Source organism: Numida meleagris, chromosome 3, assembly GCF_002078875.1.
Source record: "Numida meleagris isolate 19003 breed g44 Domestic line chromosome 3, NumMel1.0, whole genome shotgun sequence".
In the NCBI taxonomy this organism is placed as follows: domain Eukaryota; kingdom Metazoa; phylum Chordata; class Aves; order Galliformes; family Numididae; genus Numida; species Numida meleagris.
In genome coordinates this window covers 98,516,136-98,529,869 of record NC_034411.1, presented here as the reverse complement: position 1 = coordinate 98,529,869, position 13,734 = coordinate 98,516,136, and positions in this window count along the sequence as shown.

Genomic DNA, 13,734 nt, shown 5'->3' with positions numbered 1-13,734 from the left:
GAAGGGAAGGGAAGGGAAGGGAAGGGAAGGGAAGGGAAGGGAAGGGAAGGGAAAGTTATTTTTCTTTCTCTTCTGGCTATGCTCTTCTAAATCTGGTAATGGCTTTGCACTCTTCTGCTCTTCAGCCCTTCTATTTCATATTTGCAGACATAGAAATCTGTGTAGGAAGCAGGAAAAGCCCACAGAACTCTTTTATTCAGAATGAGAACATTGCTACACAGCTGACAAACATGTGGACCTCAGTGGTTCCAGAGAACAGGGGTGGATTTGGGGATGATATCATTTTTGGTTGTTTCAACAGTGGGTGTTTCCTTCAAGATTGCTTAAAGAGATTTGGACTTCAAAAACACGTTCTTTGAGAGCACAGCTCTTTTTGGGCATTTGTAACTACTAGCAACCATCAACCATCTTTCTCAATGGACATTAAAAGCAAAGACTGACCCCACATAAAAATAGGTGTTTTTTTGGTGGTTCTCCCTTCTTCATTGTTGAATCATAAAAACAGAAATGTCAACATTCTAGTTAATAGACTTCAAGAGCTATCATAGAATCTCAGAATCATAGAATGACCTGGGTTGAAAAGGACCTCAAAGATCACCGAGTCTCAACCCCCCTGCCAAGTGCAGGGTCACCAACCACTAGAGCAGGCTGCCCAGAGCCACGTCCAGTCTGGCCTTGAATGCCTCCAGGGACAGGGCGTCCGCAACCTCCTGGGGCAACCTGTTCCAGTGCGTCACCACCCTCTGTGTGAAAAATTTCCTTCTAGTATCTAACCTAAATCTCCCCTGTCTCAGCTTAAAACCATTCCCCCTTGTCTTATCGCTATCTACCCTCACAATCGATCCCCCTCCTGTTTATATGCTCCCTTCAAGTATTGGAAGACCACAATGAGGTCTCCCCGGAGCCTTCTCTTCTCCAAACTAAACAAGCCCAGTTCCCTCAACTTTTCTTCATAGGAGAGGTGCTCTGATCATCTTGGTCACCCTCCTCTGAACTCTTTCCAAGAGCTCCATGTCCTTCTTGTGCTGGGGGCCCCAGGCCTGGACACAGTACTCCAGATGGGGCCTCACAGTTGTCCTAACGTTTCAGGTTAGAATGTGATACACTTTCCACTCATTGTAATCACTTTTAGAAACATCCTTTTGCAGGAGAGTTAAAATCCTGGAAGATGTGGTTATGAAAGAAACATGACAAAGAACTGCCTTGACGAATGCAGTTATTTGCCCTTGATCATTACATAAAGCAAGAGCCATTGGCCCAGATTATCCTGCCTAAATTTGCAAACAAAGGAAATGCTTGGTGCAAAATCTTTTTCTGAAAGGAACAAGAAGGGGGTGTAATGTTCAGGATATCTGTATGATTTGTTGATATAACAACTTGCTCTTCTGCTCCCAGGATTGTCAGAAATCTGTCTAGAATTTAGTGCAGGGTAGGGAGCATAGATGAAGACTGGAGAGAGAAATGAGTTAAATATGCTTATAGTGAAAGGGAGATCTACAATCATAGAATGGCTCAGATTGGAACAGATATTAAAGATCATCTGTTCCACTGTCCCCCCATCATGGGCAGGTTTGTCACCCACTAGGTGAGGGCCCCATACAACCTGGCCTTGAACACTTCCAGTGATGGATGGGGCATCCACAGCTTTTCTGGCAACTTGTTCCAGTGCCTCATCACCGTCTGAGTAAAGAGTTTCCACCTAATATCTAACCTAAATATCCCCTCTTTCAGTTTAAAGCTACATCAGCCAGTTCATTCAGGCCCCTGGTGTGTATGTCATCCGGTCCCATAGACATGTATGCATTCAGCTTCATGAGGCAGTGTCTGATTTGCTCTGCTCTTACAGTGGGAGAGATTTTGCTCCTCTGACATTTCCCTAGAGGTTCAGGGGTATGAGAAGCGTGGGAAGCCTGACTGTCAGTGAAGACCAAGGCAAAGAACTCACTGAGTACCTCAGCCTTCCCCATGTCTGTTTTATCCTGTTCTCCTTTCTCATTTATCAGAGGGGATACACTATCCTTTGCCTTTCTCTTCTGACCAATGTACCTTTAGAACTCCTTCTTGTTATTTTTCTCATCCCTTGCCAAGTGTGGTTCATCTGAGCCTTGGCTTTCCTGATCTCATCTCTGCATGTCCAGACAGCATTCCTGTATTCTTCCCAGGCCATACATTCCTGCTTCCACTGCTTGTACATGTCCTTCTTTTCCCCCAGTTTGATTAGCAGGTCCTTTCTCAGCCATGTGGGTTTCCTCGTGGGGGATATAGAACCCTTGTGCTCTCAGAAAGGTGTCCTTAAGGAGGAGCTGCCAGCTCTGTTCTGTTCTGCATTTTCCTCATGTCCCTCTACCATCATGAAACAGGACAGGAAAAATGTCTCAGATACTAAGTTGGTTCCCACCTCTAAAATATAGTAAAAGTTGTGAAGAAGCTGTATTTATCCTTGCTAAAGCACAGTGAAGCTGACTAGTCTGTAATCACACAGGAAGCTGTGGCAAAACATAATTAGAACTTGTGCCTTCTGGTTTCTAGTTCAATCAGCCATTTTTTTTTTTCCTTTTTCCTCTCTCTCTCTCTCTCTCTCTCTCTTTTTTTTTTTTTTTCCTATGGGACTCCTTGGAGGAAATTGAGCAGAAATCAAGCAGGAACAATTGATGATATGGAACTGTAAACAGATAGCATCTGTTCAGAAGCAATATGTCGGAATCAGTTTTGCCTTTGATAAGCTTTCAGTTATTTTAACACTTCAGATCTTTTTGTTGGGGCAAGCCCACTTTACTACAGTAGGCCAACACTGAAAATGAGGATGGCAGGTTCGCAGAGAAGATATTCTAGGCAAATGTATTTAAAGTGTGCTTTGTGAAACTCAATCTGTTTTGTTCTGGTCCAGGACCAGTGTAAAGCCTTCAGCTGTTTTTGTTTTAGTTAACAACTGGAAGAAACGCCCTTCCTCTGAGATCACTGATGGCTTACAAACTTTGCCATAATGTTCTAGCTTTCTCCTTTAGAGCAGCATTTACTGGGCCAGCAGTTAAGCTAAGTATGTTAATTTAATTATAACTGTATCAAATATGAATTCTCACAATCCGAATTTAAAAGGGATTCTATTATCCTTCTTTTAAAAAATACACATTCTAAGTAATGGCAAGGAGGCTCATGGGAAATATAAAACTTATAAACAAACTTTTGGTATGATTTTCTTATCAGAATGAAGGTTCTTTGATAGTCTCAAGTACAAACAGTCTATAAAGTTTTTGCTCAAAATGTCTTATTTATAGTGGCTAGAGTCCTTTCTATTACATCAATAATACCATACATCATCCTGACATTTATCATTCATTTAATCTAGGTAAACTTATTATGTCTGATGTAATCCACTGAGATAAATCTGTTGTACAATTTTTGTGCTATTTCTGGCATGGAAGTGGTTTAGAACTGTGTTAATTGAAAGTAAGAACACTTTTTTGTACTAATTAGACCACTATTATTATAAAACCATGAATTGTGTTCTCATTGCACAACTTCCTAAGGAGATTCTTTTATTCTTTAAAGGAATAAATTACAGAAAACTACTTATGACTCACAAATCTCTTAAACTTTACTGTAAAGGATGGCAAGAACTGGTATTGCTTTCTCAGTTTTATCAGAACATATCCTTCAGAATTCTTCACTTTTCTGCTACTAAGTGTCAGAATCCCATGAAATTTCAGAATGAAATGGCAAACACAGGATATACTCCCGAATTTTCTAAAATACTACACTTATTCTTATCTGACGCAGCAAATATTCGTCCAGGTGAGTTATTCTCTGCAAACTTTTTAATAAATATAGAGCTGCCAGATTAAGGAAATATTACTGATGGAGCTGTGGGTGTCCCTGTTCGTTGCAGGAGAGTTGGACTACATGGCCTTTACGGGTCCCTTCCAACTGAAATAATTCTATGATCTGTTTAAAATGTGACTTACCTTGCCTGAAACAACTACCAAGAACTCCCCTCTGCAACACACTCAAAACCTGCAAACTCACATTTTATAAGTGCTTGGGATAAGAAAGCTGTTCTCCCTTTGTCATCTGAAATCAATGCAGAAAGGTGTCTCTGGGCAGCAAGGCAATGCCAGATTGAACAAAGGTGAGCAAAAGCTGGGGCTTGAGCATAGCTAAGCCCCACTGTCCAGCACAGTAGGCTACGTGGAAAATCAAGATGAGACTTTTTCTGACTACATCTATCTTTTTGCTGCTCTAAGTACTGAGTTTCTCCTTTCTTCATCTGTTGTTGTTTCCATTTTATGTACTACTTTATGAAGGGGCTAGGAAATCAAAATAAATCTAACCCACTGTTTCATTCTCATGCTGCCATTGTCCACGCTGTGCTGTTCCCAAGTGGGAGCTAACTGCAGTTCTATGCCCCTGTCCATGCTGTGCTGGGCAACTCTTCCTTTCTCCTGTGGGAAAGATTGCATGATCCAGCTGAATTTTATGCACTTTGTGTCAAATAACTACGTATAGTGATAACACACAGCTAATCTATTGGTTTTTTTTTGTTTGTTTGTTTTGTTTTTTAATACTGTTTACAGTCAAGAAACAGTCAGGCTCTAGCCTTGGGCAAGCAGACCAACATCTCTGTTAACAATTTAAGATTTCTTTTCTTCTGTTACATGAAAATACCCCTAGTAATTAGAGAGAGGAATGGACACACAGGGAAGGCATATGTGGTTCACCCTTCCATTCCAGAAGACCTCATCAAGACAGACCATAGTGCTAGTCTTGTCTTCAGGAACTTCTCTGGCATTCATAGCTTCTTTCTTCCTGGCCCAACAGCATTTAGATTGGGAGTGGATAGCAGCCTCAAGTTAACTTTCATTCCTTTCTGGTGGATAGCAGCCTCAAGTTAACTTTCATTCCTTTCTGTTTTACATCTTTCTCTCCATCTGTATAATCCTATGCACTATAAATTAATGAGTAAATCCTGTTTACCTATCTCTGCTAACAATGTTATTTTAGATTACTATTAATGTTATTTTAGACATACTAGAGAAAACATCATGAAGCTGCTTCTTAAACACTCTATATGCAGAGCAAAATGACAAAGTAAGCATCAGACTGTCTTTCAGGATGAAGGGTACCGTCTGTCTAAAAAAAGGAAGCAGAAACTGTAAGCAAAAATAGAAATGCAAAAAAGGTTTCTCTTCCGTGACTTCAATCAGTAAAGTGTAGGGTTAACATTTTGTATTTCAGGTACTGAATGTACTCCTTGAATATTTCCTTTGATGACCTAAACGTGGCCTACAATAGTCCTCATAGTTTCCTATCTTAAACAACTAGTAGCTTGATTGTGATTTTATCTTCTTTTTTACTGAGACAGTTATATGAGAGTGCTGACCTTCAGTTAACTGCCTGTTTCCTCTGAGCAGAATACACAGGACGTGAGAGCTTGGTTCAATTAGGCACGCTGAGTCGTATGTGAGTGAAAGCCTTGATCTCTATAAGAGATAGAATTGTTTTAGCTCCCATATTATGGCATCTTTTTGACCTGCTTAAAGTCTGCTTCATACAACAAGGCAGTTCTTGACTCATTTTCTGCCTCACCACACTACATGAAATGGCCGTCACTGTACAAATATTGTCTTGTATTAACAGCTATCTAGCATCTAAGACTGTAGCTTGCTTTTGAGTTATTTAACCCAGCTAGAGCAGTCAAAAATGTTATGGCTGTCTATTTCTTCTGGGAGAAGGTTAGACCCTATGGAGGTTGTTGCTTTCTAGCTGAGGGTCTGTCAGGAGGTTCTACATAGAGTGAAATGAGCATAGTTGTGATGCGGCACTGGAAGATAATATGGAATAGGATATGCTTTTCTTTAAGTACCACTATATATAGGGCTATGTACAGGGCTGAGTCAGCAGACGGCCAGCAAAAGTGACTAGTTTGTGATGGACCGTGAACTCAAGATTTAACACTGTCCTTTCTACCAAGCAGAATGCTGGACTTGGAGGTCCATACCCAAAACACAGCTCTAGATTTGGATGGGTTCCATTTTGGAATATGTCATTTTTCCAAAAGGTTGTACAGGGGCACATGTGCTTAATAAGGGATACTAGATCCCACCAGACAGCTGCCTGAACTTTTGCCAGTGCAGTGCTTGGAGCTGCACTGCTTACGTTACACATCTGGACCTTGAGAAATACTATACCGATCAGGCTGGAGAGACAAGAGACCTCTATGCTTTTGGAGAGAAATGCAGTGTCATGGTTTTATGATTTTCGGTTATTGATATTCCACATCATAACATCATGTAGTGTATGTACTTCTCAGAAGAGAAGGACTACTACATTCCCCGGGGTACTTTGCTCCTCTGTTACCATTTCCGGACAGAGGGAAAAGATAAAAACTTGCAGATCACGAGACCTCATCCCTTTTTCCACCGTCTCTCCTCTTGGCAGCACCTCGCTCTCCAGCCGTCTTATCGTCGGTAGTAGAGTAAGGCCTACCTTGATTTTGGGACATTCTCTCTCTCTGTATTGGATTTATCAGCTTAAACTGTAATTATATTGTATTATAGTGTGTTGTTTTGCATTCCGATATTTTATTTAGTAAATTAGTTTGTTTCTCCTCAGATTGTTGCCGCTGTTCTTTGCTCTCAGGGCCATCTCCTTACCCTTTTCCCCTTTTCCCTTTTCCTGGGGTGTGGACCCGTGGATCCCCCGTCCCCTTCATCACGGAACCGGGCCGAACGCCCGTAAACCGTTGACATGCAGAAACTCAATACCTTTACCAGGTGGGGAGGCAGCAAATAAGTTTGGTCCACAGCTCTGATTAAACCAGTTCTCAAGAATGGAGCATGCAGCATAAAGAAAGACATATTTCTAACTCTCTACCAGCTTTCTCTTTATTTCTGCTTCACTGATTGCTTAAGGTTGTCTAGTTTGTTAATGTCTCCTAAAATGAGGCTTGGCGCATTTTGTTAGTGGATTGTATGATCTGGCCGTTAAGGTAAGAAGCTTCCTATCTTGTCATATTTCCCCATCTTACAGCAATGCAGACAGACAGATGCTACAGTAACTCCAGTACCAATTGCCCATTCTGTCCTAGGAGACTTAGCAGATCAATAAGAAAAAGGAAGCCTGTATGTGTTCTGATGGAGGAATGCTGAATGGATGGCAAAGGACAGAAATGATGGAAATTCCCTGTCTTTTCATATCGTTTTAGCACAGCACTTAATGGTAAAAAATTGTTTAATATACAGGGGTGAGCTGAAAAATTAACAAATATCTGTAAAATACTTTGAAATTCTTAAAAAAAAAATGTGCCAGGGCTGCTGTGTATTATATTAATATTATTTACTTGCTGCAAAAAAGCAATTGCAGTACTGGTTATCCTTCTCTTTGTATCACTCTATTCCTGCATCCTCAGGCTAATGTCATTCCTCAATATCATCAGATGTTAATGTCTTTCAATATCAGATATTAGCAGTAAAATGGTTTCACCTAGAGGGTTTTTCCAGGACTAGAATTTCCATTTACTACCACTGCAGTGACACAGAAAAGCCTGATGAGCCATGGCTTATGGAGCTCAGGACTGGAATCACACTGCTTAATTATAATTTGTCTGTTCAGTCCCATAATCAATGAAGAGGAATAGTCACTTCCATAGAGCAGTGATCCCACTTACAGCCTGAATCAGGGTCTGAAAATGGCCACCTTTTTTGACTGTCGAGTAACCTGCAATGATTAGGCTTCTATTTTATGTTACAAAATATTCGTACTGAGAAGGAACAAATACAGAAACCCTTACAATAATTGTCAGACAAAGACACAGAATATTAACTGAAAGATGCTGGAAAAAGTAGCAATAAAACAACATAGTGAATATATTCATGAGCACTTTTGTGCTTTGTTTGTAATTGCTGATAATATGGTACTGGTCCAACGTAGGAAACAATTTTTTCCTTATCTCACTGTTAATTCAATTTCTGCACTTTTGGATTTGTAAATGGCTGACACATATTCCTCTCTAACAAGATTTCCAGACAGTTATGGTGCTTTATATGAATACTGTTGCTCTGAGCGTTGGGATTTACTCATAATTTCACAAGCTAATGGCAAATGCATCACTGAATATTGATGGAAAACTGCATTCTCTACTCCAAAAGAACTAGCAACAAGCAAAAAGCCTATTTTAGCCTCTTATAGGACGTCAGACTAACTGTAACTAAAATATGCCTTTTAAGATTTCCTTAGCTATAATGTGTCATCTTAATTACTGTACAGTGTACATCACGCACATTTTGCAACACCTTACACCTCCATACAGTAGAAAAAACTGCTAATATAATAGCTCATAAAGTACAAGAAGGAAACTAGAGTATTCAAGTGGTATATTCTTATCTTCCTAACATTGATTTCTCATTATCTAACCTGTTTATCTTTCACTCATGAGAACTGTGGTTGAATTGTTTCGTGATATGATTTTTCCCCATACTACCAAGCACAGGTTATTGTGGTTTCTTTTTAACTTTGGTTAGCTGTATCTAAAAAAAGACATGAAAGAAAGGCAATAAATTAGAAAAGGTATACATGAGAAACAAAAGCATGAGAAAGGCTAGCTTGTCTGATGAATTCAAGTTGCTTCAGTATATCTGTAAACACATACAGTTTCTGTAACCGCAGATTGTGTTCTGATAGTCATGCCAGAATACTTCTAACATGGACTTATATTTGTTACTGTTATATATTTATTCTTTCCATTTCTGTTTATGTATATGTTGTACCTATTTAATAGTTCAAGTTGCCTAGGTAAGGGGACAGGAGATCTCATACCACTATGGATGTAATTTGGCTAACAAAGTGTATGTGTAAGCTTGGGGACTGTACTGAAAAGTGATTTTGAGAAGAGAATGGTCAGTTGGGCTGTTCAGTCATGTGGTTTCACTCTTACATTTTAGGTAACATTCAACTTCAACTTGCATTACTGAGGGCCAGAGAGAGAAGGAGATGGGGAGAGTCTGTAGGTCACATGGTGCACTATTTGCCATAGAGCACAACTAGGCTCCCATACATCTACAGAGTAAACAGGATGTGTTAGATCAACTGGTAGCCAGCAATAGTTCATCTCTGAATAGCCACAAACCTTATAGTGGTGCCCTCTCAAGAACACAGGATGTGGATTTGTGGGGTTTTTGTTCTTTTTTTTTCTTCTTAGGTCTGCCCTTCAGTTTAATTTCCATCTGGCATATTGTCTGCTCACAGGTTTCCCAGAAATTCATTCTATCACTGGAGAATGAATTATCACATACCTAATGTGATTAATGTGTATATGAAAATAAGCTTTCCCATAAGTGGAGAATTATAAAAGTAAGCTTCCCATGGCCATTTGTGAATTCAAATACTACATCCTATTCTGGAAATATGTGTGAATTCACATTCAAATAAAAGTTAGTGTGTGTGCCATCACATTTTACAAAAGTAATATGAAAATCACTTTGTCATACCTACTGTGAAGCACAGTTACTTTATGCTAAGATTGTCAAAATGAGTACAAATGCTAAATATTGCAATACAGCTTTAAGTAGCTGCATTTTTCATATTCCATTGAAGACAACATATTTTCAAAATGCATTTACCTGTCATCACAAAGATATGTGTGTAAATTTAAAAAAAAAGGGTTGTTGGATAGTTCCAGCTGAGATTATTGCCTCACTCTGTTAGGTGGTGTACACATCCCATAATTGTTGCTCTGAAGCACCAGTGGTGTAGAGACAAGAGGCATATTTTCTTTCTCTGATATTTGTACTAAGTACTGGTATTCATATACTTTGATGGTAACTAGAGAACATGGGTAGATCTTCACAGCTGTAGAGTTTTTCTTCTTACTTTAGGAGACCTCACACCTACTGGGGTCATCCTTGAAACACTGTGGAAAGTTAAACGGCCATTAAATGCATCCTCAGAAGCTGACTAAGCTGACTAGAAGACAAAAATGAGACATATTTGGCTGACAGGGCCAAATAAGGCAGAATACTTCTGCTCAGTGTTATGAATAATTTGTGATTTTCCTCTTAATTTTGACACCTAAACTTCATTGCTGAAGGGAGAAGAGAGATTGAAGCCATGATACTCACTAGTGTAGAAGTTAGACCTTGGCCTATGGGAGGCAGAAATTCAGAATTAAAGCCTAAATTAAATCTGGACTCAAACTCTCATCTTAACCTGTGTGTTGCTAGCACCTTCTGGGACACAGCTATAGCCAAATCTTCACACTCCTCTTGGAAGACCCCACCATTCCTCTGGGCAGGTAGCTCTGAGGCTTCCCTCACCCCTGTGAATAGTGGCATTTCAGGGCCAACTCTGTCTAACCTCATCTACCATGTTATTCATCTGTCTACAAGACAATACCTTGCTTTCAGATCATTCTTCCACAACTAAGTACTCTATACACAAAGGATCAGATTTTTCTTCTCTCAGTCTTTTCTTTGGTTAAGATAAAGGAGCTCCTCATAATCAACTTAAAAAATTTTGTGGCTATCTCTGACAATTTAATGGACATTCACAGATTCTTTTTTGGACTATAGTACTGGCTACAATATTCTGAAAAAGGTCTTACCATTTCTGTGTGAAGAGGGAAGGTTATTTCCCTAATTGGCTGGATATTGCTATTTATGCATCCAAAAACTGCATTAGGTTTTCTAGTACTTGAGAGCTCATGCTGAGGTGATTATCTGTGATGATGATCTCTGCTTTAGTTGGAGATCTTGCTGCAATATGCTGTACTAGTGTGTTTTTCCACCGTCTTTTTAGTTTATGTTTGTTCCTTGCTTGCCTACATTGAATTTCTGTCTATTCTTCCTGAATATGGAATGATGAAAGTAAATAAATCACACAGTTTTCTTTCATATTTTATATAGTCTTAAATACTCAGTCCAGTATTTCTGCTATAATCCCATTCTATAAGAAAATTTCCAGAATTTTTCACAATGTTGATTTGTTCAACATGTTCAATAGAGGATTTAAAGTTACTCAGTGCACCAATGTGTGAAAAGAGATGCAGCAGATCTAATTCAAACCAATCCCACTAATTCAGATGAGGTTTAGAGGTAGACTGAAATAGCCAATTTTTTTCAGAGCTTCAAATCTAAAATACTACATGGGGAGAAATAAATAGTATATTACCCATTAAACTATCTCAATTCACTTGGCAGACTTGTCCCAAATTTTTGCACAGTATGGTTGGTTATTACCATCTCATTGTTAAAGTCATCAATTTCTTATTAATTTTAGCCATAAGCCTTGCTCAAAGTACTAGGATCTGTTTTTCAAATCCACCAGAAAGCAGGGTTGTAGGTTTTTATGGAAATAAACAGCTCATCTCTAGTAGATGTTTTAACAGGTAAATGGTCTCCCATTCACTCTCTGTTAAGTTCTTAGAAGACGACAATTGTGAGAGCTAACCCCTGCATGCTCTCTCTCATTCTAAACCTGATTATAATGAGACAAAGAGAATATGTCCAGCATTTGGGCCCCTCACTGCAAGAAAGACATTGAGGCCCTGGAGCATGTTCAGAGGAGGGCGACGAAGCTGGTGAGGGGTCTGGAGCACAGGCCTTATGAGGAGCGGCTGAGGGAGCTGGGATTGTTCAGTCTGGAGAAGAGGAGGCTCAGGGGAGACCTTATCGCTCTCTATAACTACTTGAAGGGAGGTTGTAGTGAGCTGGGGGTCAGCCTCTTGTCTCTTGTAACTAGTGACAGGACGAGGGGGAATGGCCTCAAGTTGCGCCAGGGGAGATTTAGGCTGAATATTAGGAAATTCTACTTTTCTGAAAGAGTGGTCAGGCGCTGGAATGGGCTGCCCAGGGAGGTGGTTGAGTCACCGTCCCTGGAGGTGTTCAAGAAACATTTAGATACAGCGTTGAGAGACATGGTTTAGTGGGGTTATTGGTGGTGGGTGGATGGTTGGACTGGATGATATTGTAGGTCTTTTCCAACCTTGCTAATTCTATGATTCTATGATTCTATAATGTCAAATTATAGCTAGCCCTGTTTTAAGCACTTATTTGGGAAGTTGCTAATCACTGTTCATTAGAATAGCTGTAAAACTGCTTTAACCCACTTCAAGGAGAGAACGTCTGATTCAGTCCTCAGGGATGAGTAACAAATATGATGTTTTTAAAGTTTGTATTCCTTATCCAGTCTTTTTCCAAAGCATGATGTGGCAGCCTTGCATCTCCTACACATGGCAACATGTTTCGGCTACTGAATGTATTCGAGGTTATTCAAGGGCACATGAATTTTTTGTGTGCAAGTATGGCAAATGATTGAATTAGGTCAATCTAATAAGAACTATCTAATTACAGGAACAACTGGCACAAATTCTGTGTACCCAATCAGAAACAGAATAATCATATTCCATACACAGATCTTAATAATTTAGAACTAGTTGAAAGAGGGAAGTTGAAACATTTGCACCAGAAGAGAGCTCAGAGGTTTTGTTTGTTTCAGTCTTCTATATCAAGACAAAATTTGGCACTCAGTGAGTAATTTGATCATTTTGGATCTGATCCAAAATGTTTCACATATTCAGAAAATCCTACTGGCAAAATCCAACCCTACAATGTGACACCGGTAATAAAGATCTGTGTTAAGAAAGAGTAGATAATTTTAAATAGACAATCTAAGCAGAAGGGTAATTATCCTCTTCTATTAAATTTCAGAAAGCAACACATGCAACCCTGTTTTGGAAAGTGTTGGTCAACTTGAGTAAGTTTCAGTCCTTAGTAGTATCATGTCAACAGACTAAATCCTTGGCAAGTTCAGACTTGCTTAGGCAGAAAAAATAACATTGCTCTGAGTGCACAGACTTGAATGACAATGCTATGTCTCAGCTCTCAGCCTTTGACACTTGCCTCTGTTTTGAGCTGCACCACAACAGCAAATTCCTTAGCAGAAGCGATACTGTTAAATGACATGTTGCTGACTGATTAATGTTCTAGTGCTGTGTCCAATTACACCACAAAGGTGATATTTTCTGAAGAGATGCAACAGCATTGCACCTCAATAACCAACAAAATGCACTTACATAAAGGGACTATAGAAGTTCTTTTTGAAGTGGCATGGTTGTAAGTTTTGTTGAGTTTTTGTCTTTTTTTAAAAAAAGGAATAGTAGGCTTTGTATTGTATGTATATCCCTTTAAAAAGTCAAAATGCATGTAAAAAATATTCTATTTTTATACATACGGAAAGTGAAGGACTGAGCTTTGCAACTGGTTGCAGACATGTTACAGTAGAGAATAGACCCCTGCCATAAGCTGTTCTCCAGCCACAATGAAAATGTTCTGAATTCCTGAAGTGAAACCACATTTCATGTTATTTCAATTGTATCGGCAGTCTGAGTCAGAATGATATTCTTTTTCAGTTTCATCTTTCTGAAATTCTTAATGCTAGTAGGCTCTATTTCATGTATTTAATCACTCTATTTTTATGGTACTATCATTTTTTGCATGCTGTCTGGTTATACTTAGGCTAAGTCTCCAGTTCACATTTCTCTTCCTCATTTTAAGTGCAACATGAGCTATAGTAATCCTAATGTTTCATACCAGAAGTATTCATTTCTCTACTTTTAATCATTAGAAGTAATTTTAGAGGTTGTCTGCTTTTTCTTTGTCTGTGTTTGTTTTCCTATCTCCATGTAAATCTAATATAGATGGTAAAACCTTGAGGACTTTGTGTTTATTTTAACCTTATTAATAT